Raw genomic sequence first — 5,006 nt, 5'->3', positions numbered from 1 at the left:
GGTCTGGGTCCCCGTTTCCTATCTTTTCTCACTGAGTCCCTCAGTGGAGGCGACTCCTTAGGCTTTTTCTTTTCTTAAAAACAGTTTAGGGTTAGTTCCCCGTTGTTTCTTTATATACTCGCCGAGTCCCTCAGTCGAGGCGACTCCTTTTTGCTTTTTTCTCGGAAACGACTAAGGGTCTGGGCCATTGTTTCCTATCTTTTCTCGCCGAGTCCCTCAGTCGAGGCGACTCCTTAGGCTTTTTCTTTTCTTAGAAACGGTTTAGGGTCAGTGCCCCGTTGTTTCTTTATAATCTCACCGAGTCCCTCAGTCGAGGCGACTGCTTTTGGCTTTTTCTCGGAAACGACTAAGGGGCATGGGCCCTTGTTTCCTATCTTTTCTCGCCGAGTCCCACAGTCGAGGCGACTCTTTAGGCTTTTTCTTTTCTTAGAAACGGTTTAGGGTCAGTGCCCCGTTGTTTCTTTATATACTCGCCGAGTCCCTCAGTCGAGGCGACTCCTTTTGGCTTCTTCTCGGAAACAACTAAGGGTCTGGGCCCTTGTTTCCTATCTTTTCTCGCCAAGTCCCACAGTCGAGGCGACTCTTTAGGCTTTTTCTTTTCTTAGAAACGGTTTAGGGTCAGTGCCCCGTTGTTTCTTTATATACTCGCCGAGTCCCTCAGTCGAGGCGACTCCTTTTGGCTTCTTCTCGGAAACAACTAAGGGTCTGGGCCCTTGTTTCCTATCTTTTCTCGCCGAGTCCCTCAGTCGAGGCGACTCCATAGGCTTTTTCTTTTCTTAGAAACGGTTTAGGGTCAGTGCCCCGTTGTTTCTTTATATACTCGCCGAGTCCCTTAGTCGAGGCGACTCCTTTTGGCTTTTTCTCGGAAACGACTAAGGGGCTGGGCCCTTGTTTCCTATCTTTTCTCGCCGAGTCCCTCAGTCGAGGCGACTCTTTAGGCTTTTTCTTTTCTTAGAAACGGTTTAGTTTCAGTGCCCCGTTGTTTCTTTATATACTCCCCGAGTCCCTCAGTCGAGGCGACTCCTTTTGGCTTCTTCTCGGAAACGACTTAGGGTCTGGGCCCTTGTTTCCTATCTTTTCTCGCCGATTCCCTCAGTCGAGGCGACTCCTTAGGCTTTTTCTTTTCATAGAAACGGTTTAAGGTCAGTGCCCCGTTGTTTCTTTATAAACTCGCCGAGTCCCTCAGTCGTTGCGACTCCTTTTGGCTTTTTCTCGGAAACGACTAAGGGTCTGGGCCCTTATTTCCTATCTTTTCTCGCCGAGTCACTCAGTCGAGGCGACTCCTTAGGCTTTTTCTTTTCTTAGAAACGGTTTAGGGTCAGTGCCCCGTTGTTTCTTTTTATACTCGCCGAGTCCCTCAGTCGAGGTGACTCCTTTTGGCTTTTTCTCGGAAACGACTAAGGGGCGTGGGCCCTTGTTTCCTATCTTTTCACGCCGAGTCCCTCAGTCGAGGCGACTCCTTTTGGCTTCTTCTCGGAAACAACTAAGGGTTTGGGCCCTTGTTTCCTGTCTTTTCTCGCCGAGTCCCTCAGTCGAGGCGACTCCTTAGGCTTTTTCTTTTCTTAGAAACAGTTTAGGATCAGTGCCCCGTTGTTTCTTTATATACTCGCCGAGTCCCTCAGTCGAGGCGACACCTTTTGGCTTTTTCCCGGAAACGACTAAGGTGCTGGGCCCTTGTTTCCTATCTTTTCTCGCCGAGTCCCTCTCTCGAGGCGACTCCTTAGGATATTTCTTTTCTTAGAAACGGTTTAGGGTCAGTGCCCCGTTGTTTCTTTATATACTCCCCGAGTCCCTCAGTCGAGGGGACTCCTTTTGGCTTCTTCTCGGAAACGACTAAGGGTCTGGGCCCTTGTTTCCTATCTTTTCTCGCCGAGTCCCTCAGTCGAGGCGACTCCTTAGGCTTTTTCTTTTCTTAGAAACAATTTAAGGTCAGTGCCCCGTTGTTTCTTTATATACTCGCCGAGTCCCTCAGTCGAGACGACTCCTTTTGGCTTTTTCTCGGAAATGACTAAGGGTCTGGGCCCTTGTTTCCTATCTTTTCTCGCCGAGTCCCTTAGTCGAGGCGACTCCTTAGGCTTTTTCTTTTCTTAGAAACGGTTTAGGGTCAGTGCCCCGTTGTTTAATTATATATTCTCAACGATTCCCTCAGTCGAGGCGACTCCTTTTGGCTTTTTCTCGGAAACGACAAAGGGTCTGGGCCCTTGTTTCCTATCTTTTCTCGCCAAGTCCCTCAGTCTAGGCGACTCCTTAGGCTTTTTCTTTTCTTAGAAACGGTTTAGGGTTAGTCCCCCGCTGTTTCTTTATATACTCGCCGAGTCCCTCAGTCGAGGCGACTCCTTTTGGCTTTTTCTCGGAAACGACAAAGGGTCTGGGTCCCCGTTTCCTATCTTTTCTCACTGAGTCCCTCAGTGGAGGCGACTCCTTAGGCTTTTTCTTTTCTTAAAAACAGTTTAGGGTTAGTTCCCCGTTGTTTCTTTATATACTCGCCGAGTCCCTCAGTCGAGGCGACTCCTTTTTGCTTTTTTCTCGGAAACGACTAAGGGTCTGGGCCATTGTTTCCTATCTTTTCTCGCCGAGTCCCTCAGTCGAGGCGACTCCTTAGGCTTTTTCTTTTCTTAGAAACGGTTTAGGGTCAGTGCCCCGTTGTTTCTTTATAATCTCACCGAGTCCCTCAGTCGAGGCGACTGCTTTTGGCTTTTTCTCGGAAACGACTAAGGGGCATGGGCCCTTGTTTCCTATCTTTTCTCGCCGAGTCCCACAGTCGAGGCGACTCTTTAGGCTTTTTCTTTTCTTAGAAACGGTTTAGGGTCAGTGCCCCGTTGTTTCTTTATATACTCGCCGAGTCCCTCAGTCGAGGCGACTCCTTTTGGCTTCTTCTCGGAAACAACTAAGGGTCTGGGCCCTTGTTTCCTATCTTTTCTCGCCGAGTCCCTCAGTCGAGGCGACTCCATAGGCTTTTTCTTTTCTTAGAAACGGTTTAGGGTCAGTGCCCTGTTGTTTCTTTATATACTCGCCGAGTCCCTTAGTCGAGGCGACTCCTTTTGGCTTTTTCTCGGAAACGACTAAGGGGCTGGGCCCTTGTTTCCTATCTTTTCTCGCCGAGTCCCTCAGTCGAGGCGACTCTTTAGGCTTTTTCTTTTCTTAGAAACGGTTTAGTTTCAGTGCCCCGTTGTTTCTTTATATACTCCCCGAGTCCCTCAGTCGAGGCGACTCCTTTTGGCTTCTTCTCGGAAACGACTTAGGGTCTGGGCCCTTGTTTCCTATCTTTTCTCGCCGATTCCCTCAGTCGAGGCGACTCCTTAGGCTTTTTCTTTTCTTAGAAACGGTTTAAGGTCAGTGCCCCATTGTTTCTTTATATACTCGCCGAGTCCCTCAATCGAGGCGACTCCATTTGGCTTTTTCTCAGAAACGACTAAGGGTCTGGGCCCTTGTTTCCTATCTTGTCTCGCTGAGTCCCTCAGTCGAGGCGACTCCTTTGGCTTTTACTTTTCTTAGAAACGGTTTAGGGTCAGTCCCCCGTTGTTTCATTATATACTCGCCGAGTCCCTTAGTCGAGGCGACTCCTTTTGGCTTTTTCTCGGAAACGACTAGGGGTCTGGGTCCCCGTTTCCTATCTTTTCTCGCCGAGTCCCTTAGTCGAGGAGACTCCTTAGGCTTTTTCTTTACTTAGAAACGGTTTAGGGTCAGTACCCCGTTGTTTCTTTAAATACTCGCCGAGTCCCTCAGTCGAGGCGACTCCTTTTGGCTTTTTTCTCGGAAACGACTAAGGGTCTGGGCCCTTGTTTCCTATCTTTTCTCGCCGAGTCCCTCAGTCGAGGCGACTCCTTAGGTTTTTTCTTTTCTTAGAAACGGTTTAGGGTCAGTGCCCCGTTGTTTCTTTATATACTCGCCGAGTCCCTCAGTCGAGGCGACTCCTTTTGGCTTTTTCTCGGAAACGACTAAGGGGCCTGGGCCCTTGTTTCCTATCTTTTCTCGCCGAATCACTCAGTCGAGGCAACTCCTTAGGCTTTTTCTTTTCTTAGAAACGGTTTAGGGTCAGTGCCCCGTTATTTCTTTATATACTCGCCGAGTCCTTCAGTCGAGGCGACTCCTTTTGGCTTATTCTCGGAAACAACTAAGGGTCTGGGCCCTTGTTTCCTATCTTTTCTCGCCGAGTCCCTCAGTCGAGGCGACTCCTTAGGCTTTTTCTTTTCTTATAAACGGTTTAGGGTTAGTGTCCCGTTGTTTCTTTATATACTTGCCGAGTCCCTCAGTCGAGGCGACACCTTTTGGCTTTTTCCCCGGAAACGACTAAGGTGCTGGGCCCTTGTTTCCTATCTTTTCTCGCCGAGTCCCTCAGTCGAGGCGACTCCTTAGGCTTTTTCTTTTCTTAGAAATCGGTTTTAGGGTCAGTGCCCCGTTGTTTCTTTATATACTCCCCGAGTCCCTCAGTCGAGGCGACTCCTTTTGGCTTCTTCTCGGAAACGACTAAGGGTCTGGGCCCTTGTTCCTATCTTTTCTCGCCGAGTCCCTCAGTCGAGGCGACTCCTTAGGCGTTTTCTTTTCTTAGAAATCGGTTTAAGGTCAGTGCCCCGTTGTTTCTTTATATACTCGCCGAGTCCCTCAGTCGTGGCGGACTCCTTTTGGCTTTTTCTCGGAAACGACTAAGGGTCTGGGCCCTTGTTCCTATCTTTTCTCGACTGAGTCCCTCAGTCGAGGCGACTCCTTAGGCTTTTTCCTTTCTTAGAAACGGTTTAGGGTCAGTGCCCCGTTGTTTCTTTATATACTCGCCGAGTCCCTCAGTCGAGGCGACTCCTTTTGGCTTTTTCTCGGAAAACGACTTAAGGGTCTGGGCCCTTGTTTCCTATCTTTTCTCACCGAGTCCCTCAGTCGAGGCGAACTCCTTAGGCTTTTTCCTTTATTAGAAACGGTTTAGGGTCAGTGCCCGTTGTTCTTTATATACTCGCCGAGTCCCCTTAGTCGTGGCGGCACCTTTTGGCTTTTTCGAAACGACTAAGGGTCTGGCC

Source organism: Ipomoea nil, unplaced genomic scaffold (assembly GCF_001879475.1).
Source record: "Ipomoea nil cultivar Tokyo-kokei standard unplaced genomic scaffold, Asagao_1.1 scaffold1900, whole genome shotgun sequence".
Taxonomy (NCBI): domain Eukaryota; kingdom Viridiplantae; phylum Streptophyta; class Magnoliopsida; order Solanales; family Convolvulaceae; genus Ipomoea; species Ipomoea nil.
Note: the sequence above shows the minus strand (reverse complement) of the source record.